This window comes from Balaenoptera physalus (assembly GCF_965194825.1).
Source record: "Balaenoptera physalus genome assembly, chromosome: 3".
NCBI lineage: Eukaryota > Metazoa > Chordata > Mammalia > Artiodactyla > Balaenopteridae > Balaenoptera > Balaenoptera physalus.
The window spans coordinates 159,955,018-159,964,764 of NC_138890.1; positions in this window are offsets into that span (position 1 = coordinate 159,955,018).

Here is a 9,747-nt window from a genome sequence, read left to right on the forward strand (position 1 = left end):
AAGCTATGAGATCTCTGATTGTGTCTGTTTACATGTCTGTGCGTACATTAGAGACATGATATATCATTACCTTCAAATGATCTTATCAAAATTAGTTTGTAAAAGAGCTCTATTTAATTGACTTAAAATAAGTGCTTAAAAATTAAGTATGTCTAAATGTAATGGAAACCAAACTGAATTTTTTAAAGGATCAAGTGATCTAAGATTATTCTTTAATGAATGAAAACAAGTTTACATTTACTGGTTTAATTAAATAGGTCTATCTTCACAGTTAACAACCTGAAGTATAGAACTTTTATTGTACCTAAGTTTACTAAACGTCAAATAAGTTCACATTATCTCTGTTACAGATTTGTCAGCAAGAAAGCCAAAATTTGGTATAATGATTTATTTGTAAATTAAGTAATATAAATGAGATAAAAGCTTTCAGATGAACTCTAAGAATAATTATGTTTTATGGTATGTCTACTTCAATTAGTTTCTCCAAATCTTTTTGATAACTTGAAATTTTAGCTTTGCTATGTTAAGTTAAATGATAGGGATTCATTGAATATCCAGATCATTTTCAAATTAGATGAAATATTGAAACATTAATTGCTAAGTAAGTCAAAGTTTACCTATTTTGTCTTATTAAAGAAAAACTAAAGATGCTTTGGTTTATTGGACACACATCTTGTACCACATTGAGGAAAGTAATTATGTTGTTAGAAAATGTATGTTTCTAGAGGTTATGGAATATACTTATAAATTTACCAATCAGGAAATGCTGGTATGACAGACAGTTCACAATTGCTTGCTTCTTGGTTTGTGCTAGAGATTGGGGTTTCAAGGGTTAAGAATTCTGACTAATGAATGTGATTGGAACTACTAAAGATAATAAGAGAAATATTTCCATGAAAGGAAAGTAGGGTGTGTGTTTTCCATAAAAGATGGTATGAGGAATGGAAATGTATTTTTGGTGAGGGAAAATAAAGTAATTTTGTCCCAAAGCTGGTTATTTCCAAATTCAAAAGAAAATAAGTGACAAACTAATGCGGATATAGAAAGTTGTAGAAGGTCTGTGGAAAAGGAACCCTGAGAAAAGAGTTCTCGGGACTGACTAATATTGGAATGGATTTAATTAAGTGAATTTTGATATTAAAAGTCAGTTGGTGCAAAATTTGAATTAGATTTTCTCTCTGTTAGGTGACAGAGTTTTCCTGAGGTATTGATCTGCTTTTGATAACAAATTGTAAAGTTTCTTTACTTTTTAAGCAGTCTGTTGTAACTTTCTGTATTTGCCCTTGAAATCATTTATTGTCACTTTGGTTGAGTGCATAAGTATTGTTTCATACTGACTTATGATCCTACTTAGCCAAATGTTTTTAAAACCTTTTGATGTCTTTGACAAACTTCCTCAAATCAAATTCTAAATGAAGTTTTTTTGACCTTTAGGTAACTTTGGGATGCTTCAGAAGGCACCTGAAGCATCTCAAAGATAGAAATTAAACTTAATTAAATCCATTCCAATATTAGTAACCAACAAGGACCTACTGTATAGCACAGGGAACTCTGCTCAATATTATGTAACAAACTAAATGGGAAGAAATTTTGAAAAAGGATAGATACATGTATATGTATAACTGAATCACTTTGCTGTACACCTGAAACTATCACAACATTGTTAATCAACTATACTCCAATATAAAATACAAAGTTAAAAAAATAAACTTAGTTAGGCTTATTTGGTATGTTAAATCACATGGGAAACATTGTCAAATGAGTGACGGTAAATCTTCTTAGGTTATATAGTATGGGTAAATGATATAAACATATGTTGTAGAGATTATATGAAATTGCTAAAATTTGGATATATTCTGGTTTAATGTTATTAGTCATAATTTTAGTTATTATTTTACAATTGTTGTATGTCACAAAAATAACCTTAACCCTGCAACTTTGCTTCCAGAACCACAAGAAGAAAATGACCACAGCTGCATTTTAGAAACAGATTATCTTCTTACTCCTAGGAATAATTTACAAGAAAATTCTATTGATAATGCTGGTCTACTTTGGTTTACAGATGGGTCCTACTTAAAAAATGACTGAGGGCATTACCAAGATGGATATGCAGAAACATCCACAATGGACATAACTGAAAGTTCTTTTTTACCAAAAAACAAAGTCAGCACAAGCAGAATTAATTGCTTTAACTTGAGCTCATCAACTCATCAATGAGCTAAAGGTCAGGTAGCAAATGTTTATGCTGACAGTCATTATGCCTTTGAAGTGGCACATGACTTTGGAATGCTATGGAAACATCAAGAGTTTATTAAAGCTTGATGCTATAATCAGGAAAGCTTATTAAAAAATATTAAAAAATGGAAAACAGGTTGCAGGACTATTAAGTGGTATACAACTACCAAAACAGTTGGCAATTATTAAAATACCAGTGCATTCCAAATCTGACAGTATGGAAGCTAAAGGAAATCAGCTTATTGATGAGGCAGCCAAACAGGCAGCTTTAAATACCCATTCTGTCTAGCCTTGAGAATGGTCAGCGCTCTCTGTTAACCCTGCCAACCCAGTGAAAGATTTCCATCTGCCGGCTCAAGAAATATGCCATTGAAGAAGAGAAATAAATAGGGCAACAATAAGGGGGAATTTTGGACCTGTCACACAAATATAATTTGGAAATAATTAAACAAACAAACTATAGTGCCTGTTGGAGCTCAAATGCCATTACCCCAGCATGTACATTCTTTAACTCATTGGACACCTGAGAAAATGGTTTTATGGGGAAAACACTATGTTTGGAAACTTTCTCCCATGATGGCTCATAAAGTATATGCTTGTTTTAGTATCTACACTAAATATAATCCCAGAAAATCACTTCATGGGTCACAAGGCCACTTTCTCTTCCTAAGGGTCCCTTCGAGGTATAGCAATTGGACTTGGTCTGAATGTCACCGTCTCAAGAATATAAATATATCTTGGTAATGATCTGTATGTTTTCACACTGAGTTGAAGCTTTTCCTTGAAGAAGAGCCATGGCTATAAGGTTACATTGCTATTTGAAAGGATAATTCTTGTTTGGGGAATTCCTTCCAAGTTACACAGTTACCAGGGAAATTATTTTACTGGACAAATAATTAAATCTATTTGTGACATATGGCCAATAATGCAGCATTTTCACTGCACTTATCACCCCCAATCTTTGGGACTGGTGGAAAGAATTAATGTCACTATCAAAACTCAATTGGCAAAACCTTCAGAAGCATTTCATCTCTCATGAGCAAAAGCTCTTCTGCTAGTGCTTCTCAAACTTAGGTCTATACACTTTGCTAAACATCAGCTGTCTCCTTTTGAAATAATAACAGGACACCCTATGTAATTAGATGAGGGAATATGTGAACCAACCTTACTCAAGGGAGATATATTACATTGTTGTCAGGGTCTTATTGAGGCACTTAAAAGAAATGCAGAGTTGGTAGCTAATTCCTTTCACAGTGAGCTCCCCAGAAACAAAGACCTTGAGGATCATGGATTACAATCTGGAGATTTTGTTAATTAGAAAACACATCAAATCAAAGACTTTTTGTAGCCATGTCAGAAAGGACCTTATTAGGTATTATTAACTACTCCATGCACTGCCAAAGTAAAAGCCATAGACTGAGGGATTCACATCCCTCATTTCAAAAAGGGTTTTTGCATTGGACTGGTCTGTAGAGAGGAATGCTGACCTCAGACTTAAATCAGTGCTCAAACAGAGGAGAAAGAACACCCACACCAGGAGGAGAAGATGACAGCAGTGGTAGACAGCTGACCCAAGAATCAGAACCAGGACTGTATGACCCATCCTACTAGTTCAAATGAACTGGTTTCTAAACATCTGTCTCACTATGAAAATTGAAAGTTTTTTTTTTTTAAATGAAAGTTATTGTTTTACTTCTAGCTATACTTTTGCCTCAATGCTCATTATGGAAAGAAAATTATCTGGTAAAGTTGTCACAAAGTATAGCTACTGGGGGCAATCTAACCGATTGGTTGGATCTCTCATCAAATTCCTCAGTCAATAAAAATACTGATATAAGCCCTTCATAATTCCTGTCACCGACTTTTCAGATGTTCCTAAAATTACCACTCAACTAGACTAACCTCTGTCTGGCCTTCAGGTTCAAATTCTTCAACATATTAATGGATCCATCCCTTGTCTGATACTATCCTCAGTTCTGAGAGACTGAGCACAGATTACCCCAAGGCTCCTTTGCCCCATCTCTTACTTGATGAACAAATGTCTTAAAGAGAAAAAACATGAGTAAGTTATGCCAGTAACTCCCGTATGTTAAATACAGTACAGATGGCTTTTGGAAAGCCTGCAGGAAAAATGATTCATGGGTTAACATTGTGTTAACTAAACTTCCAGTTAATGAGACTATCAATGAGAGCACTCTGGGAGGAATCACTTGTGCTCCCCCAGGTTTTGTCTTAGTATTGGAATTGACCCACCTTCTCAAGGATGTGCACAGAAATATCTTAATAGCTGGCAAATAGAAGGTTTATGTCTACTAGGATATTATGTTATCCCATTGTCTATACATATGGAAATAGAAGAACCTTCTTTCTCTCTTTATTACAGAGGCAATAAATCCATGTTAGCAGGATATCAAGATACTTGGTAGCAAAGTCTTTTGGGAATCTTGGTTCCTAGTGCAAGAGTATATGTAAACAGAGATATGATCAGAAATCTATCAGCTACCATCAAATAGCTGAGGGCTCTATAAAAATCATTTCAGAACAGACAAAAAGTATAAGATAACAGGGTTGCCTTAGATTTTCTACTGGCTAAACAAGGAAGTATTTGTGCTACTGCTCACACGACTTGTTGCCCTTATATCAATACCTCTGCAGAAGAGATATACCTGGAAAAACATTCCCAAAAGATAAAATGGTTACAAGATGTAAGGCAAACTGACTCTAAGTGATCTGTTCAGTTGGCTCATCTCAGAAATAAGAATTTTTTTCCCACTCTGCTTTACAGATGCTTATCATTGTCATAGTAGGTATCACTATTCTTTTCCTAGTTATAAATCTACGCATGACATGTATCACTGCTTGCTTTAAATCTACTGCTAAAAGTACAAATACAATGTTTGTTCAACAGTTTGACATCACTGATAATATGTGTAGCCTATAAAATGTTTCCCTGTCAGCATATACCTCTGTGCTTGTTCACTACATCTGATTAGTTTTCCCCCCAAAATGGATAACTAGGAAAAAATACATATATATATATGTATGAAAAAGCCTGTCACTGAGGGACACGATGCACCCACTGCAGGCAGGTAGTACCACCCTGGCATCGAGGAACAAATATTTTGATCATCAAAGCTTTATATCAAAAGATTTGCAATCAAAACATGGAAATAATGAAAGAAAATTTCACCTATTAAGGTACAGGGAAGTCATTTTGGCTTTAACCATTAAAGGGTGCATTGTCCAGAAGTAAAGAACGTCTATTTTGAAGATAGAGATGAATGCCTCCATTCCTGGGATGCAATTGCCATTATTCCTTCAATGGTAAGACTCCCTTCCCAGGTGTCAAGGCCACACTGATCCACTGTGTACATACTATTCTGTCTTTTTTTCCCCCCTTAAACCTGGAAGGAATGTACCTTCCTTGCTTTTTTTGTTCTGACAAGATATAAAACTATACTGAAAACCATGCTTCTATGGAGAAGTTCCTCACAGCTATCTGAGAGGCTGTCTTCCAGGCTGTAGTCCTCATTTTGGCTGGAATAAAACATTTCTCTATTATTATTATAGATGTTTTATTATTTCTGTCAACAGTGGGAAGGCTGAGAATACAATGTTACAGATGTCAACAGGGTTCAAATGCCAAATGTTAAGTAGCTTTCCCTTCCCTAAGGGAAATGGGAAACTATTAAGAGTTTTCACTGAACAGGTAATAAAGTATGGTTTATATTTTTAAGATTTATATTTAAAAATAAATTTTAAATTTTGACTGCAGTATAGATTGGAAGTAGACAGGCAAACAGATTAAGATGTCATTGCAATCATTCAGGTTAAGAGGACTAACTGACCTGGAATTGTGACAATTTGGGTAGAATGTAAATATAGAATCCAAAATTTTCTAGGAGGTGGAGTTGACTGGAATTGGTAAGTGAATGGATGTTGGAAGAGATGAAGATGCTTAGGATAGCTGTTGGTGCCATTTAATGAAGTAAAAACCACCATAAAATAAGTTGATTTAATGAAGAAATTTGATGAATTTTATTTTGGACTGTTGAGTTTGACTTGCTTTCATGATAACCATTTGGAGGCGGCCCTAGTAAAAGAAAGATAAAGGAAGGAAAGAGAGAAGGAAGGAAGGCAAGCCAAATTCAGGTGAATATAGTTTATGACCAGTGATCAGTAAGAGATCAAGAGGTGAGATATTATGACTGGATGAATTAGAGCACTACAACAGAAAATATGGTTTAAAAATTGGGATTTAATTATTTATCATTTCAAATTCATCAATCTTGTGGATTGACAAAGGCAACCTTACCAGGATTATAAAAGAGGGTAGCATAAGTGGAGGAGAGAAGTAAGGTTTTTCTTGTAAGCCTAGGTAGGCTAGATTGTAAGTGGTGATATAGAAATTTAAGTAAATAAGAGAATTCCTCTTCAAGCCATGATAAAATAACAAAGAATAGACTTAACTTTTGACTTCAAACAACAGGAGAACTGGGCAAAATCAAACTATTGACTCCAAAACATTGGGAACGTGATGTGATACTCCTTGGCAGAAAGGAAATAAACATTATTAGCTCTACAATCACCTAAACTTTCTGGCTGGAACAATTTTCAGAAGCAGAAGAATGTGAGCAGACCCCACTCACTTTACTGAGTTAAGGAGGAAGAGATTACAGCTCCAGAGGCTGAGACAGTAGGAAATTATGGGGCAGAATTTGAATAAATGCTAGAGCTTGCTCTGAATCCAGTCTGTCTGGTTCCAGGCAGAGCCTGTGCTCTAGTTACTCTGCTCTGCTCTCTTTCTCTAGGTTACACAATATAGACCAATCTGTCATTTGTCAGTTATTTCACCACAGAAGGCCATACTTACTGCTTTCTGGTCTATTGCTCACCTCCCAAATCCAGCCGCTCATTACATCCAAATGTTTACAATTATGCACATCTTAAGCCCATTTTGGGTCAAGAGGTCTAATTTCTTATTAGGTCCACACTTCAATGATATCAAAGATTAACATCTCCAGAAGCATCCAGCTGTACCCTGCCATTAATTTACTAAAAAAGTGCATGCAAGAGAAAGGAAATTTAAGGAAACGAATATATATGATAGACCCCACAGTTCCTGAGCTCTCCTACTGGAGAGTTATTTGTGTACATCTTGGAAATGCTGCCAATAATAAGCAATTTTAGAAGGTAAGGAAGAATATGGAAACTTAGTAGTTATTGAGGAAGGGTTAAAATCAATTTAGAATTTTAATTCCATGAGTTTCATTATATATTTTATAAACTTAGGGTGTGAGATGTGGAGGAAAAACATATATTCAATGGTGTAAAGAGAAAACAATGCATTAATACAGGAACTGTGAATAACTTATTTCTAATATTTTTTATTAAAGTAGACAGGACAGAGAATTTTTATTTCATAGATAATTTCCTCGTATTTTAGAGAACTTAAAATTGAATTAGAACGGTTGACACTGCGCGAGACTCATCTTGAAGACTATTCAAAGCTTCACTTGTTACGTAATGAAAGGACAACTTCATATGATTTGAGCAGAGCTAGTCATTTAAATCCTTCCCTACTGTTCAACTTGGCTAGTCTCCATTGATATTAACCATTGACATTAATGTGTGATGGACAAAACTGAACCACAGACAGAACTAAAGACTGAGCCTGTCAAAGGATGCTCCTGAAAACTGGACATTTATGTCAGAAATGTGCTGAGAATTTTGTTCAATTGTACCACAAATGTTACTTTTACCTTATAAGGGGAGTAAAGCACAAAGTCAGAGTCTCCAGAAAAGTGAGGCAGAGCTGGGTAAGGATAGAAAACTCTCACAATCCAGGGAAGGGAGCTTTTCCTCTCCAGTGAAATCCTTACTCAGGCTGGATGAAGTCACACACAGGTGACAGTTCCAATAAGGAGCTATGGGAATCTGAGGAGTATATGCCTTGCCATGTCCTTATTTATGTAATGTTCTCAGTAAATTTACTTATCATTTTGTACAGAAGAAAATGTGCTTGTTATCTTTTGGGTACCACTTCATTGCCTCATTTTGAAAAATACTAATTGTTTCAGTAAGGCAGGCAGCGTATGCATTTATGTTCTGCTATCAAAAATTGAATTTAATATTTGTTTAATTCATTTTTATGTCTTAAATGCACATGTTCATGTTTTCTACATGTGAATATTGTGTGGCAGAAAAAGATCTGCAAACTGAATGGCTCTGGGAGATTATGAAATTTTAATGCTCTAAAATTAAGATTGGGTACATTTAGTTAAGATTGGGTGCATTTAGTTAAGTACTTTCATGAAATTACTTTTTAAAAATTAAGGTAAGTTAGATTGTTATTAACATATAAAAATAACAGAGGGGTCATAATTTTAACAAATGCTCTGTTAACTTGTGAAAACTATGCTATTATATCAGTCAACATAGCTAGTTAAATAACATGAAATATACTACATCACTAAAATTTTTTTAAACTGTTTTAAGAATGATAGAATGACTTTGTACATTTTAAATAGGAAATACAGGTGTATTTAAACGCTTATTTAATAGCCTTTTGGTAAATTTAAAAAGCCTGTCATATGAAAAGAGTATCACATAAAAACTAAAAGCATATAAATTGTAATTGGACTCATTTCTGTGAATACTAGTGACAAAATCAAGCAGCTTTGTTAATTTTAGCAAACGACTTTAGTCAATAAAATGGCAATAATATTAACAGATATTCAGAACATTGTCATAAAGAGAAAATAAATCAATACAAGTAAGATGTTTAACATGGAGACTAAAATAATAACATAGTTATTAAGACTAGTAAAACTACAACTAAAAACTAATTATACAACTACCATAATTATTAGTATCATTTTTATAAAAATCGCTAACATGTTTGTAGTTTACTGTATGCCAGTCATTGTTTTTGTGGTTTTCATATATTAATTCATTTTGTTACTATTACCTTTACTTTTCTTATCATAATATTCTGAAATTTATGGTATATTAGCAGTTTTGAAAGTTACCATAAATACAAGAAGGAAATTCTTAAAATCCCAGAGAAATAGCAGAGTCAGTAAATAATTTTCCTAATTTTGTGAAAATAAAATTTACAAAACTATGTTAAACTCTATCCTATTTTTAAAGATAATGCATCATATCATTCTAAAAATAAGTTAATCTAAATAACATTCATATTTTAGTCTATTAAATTCATTTTCCCAGTTATCTTAAGTTTTACAACACTTTAAAAAATAAAATTTTATGAAAGATGCTGAATGTTTAGTCTCCAAAGCTATAAAATTTAGCTTCACTACCAACTTATGTGACATGTGCCATTTAGTCTTTTATTTTTATACATATTATATTTCCCCAGATGTTTTGCAATTTGCCTCTTTTCTTGAAATCAACATCATGTTTTTCTATAATAAACATGTTTATTATCATTTTAGAAAACTTGAAATAAAGTCATAATACTGAACATTAAAATTACCCAATATATCAATC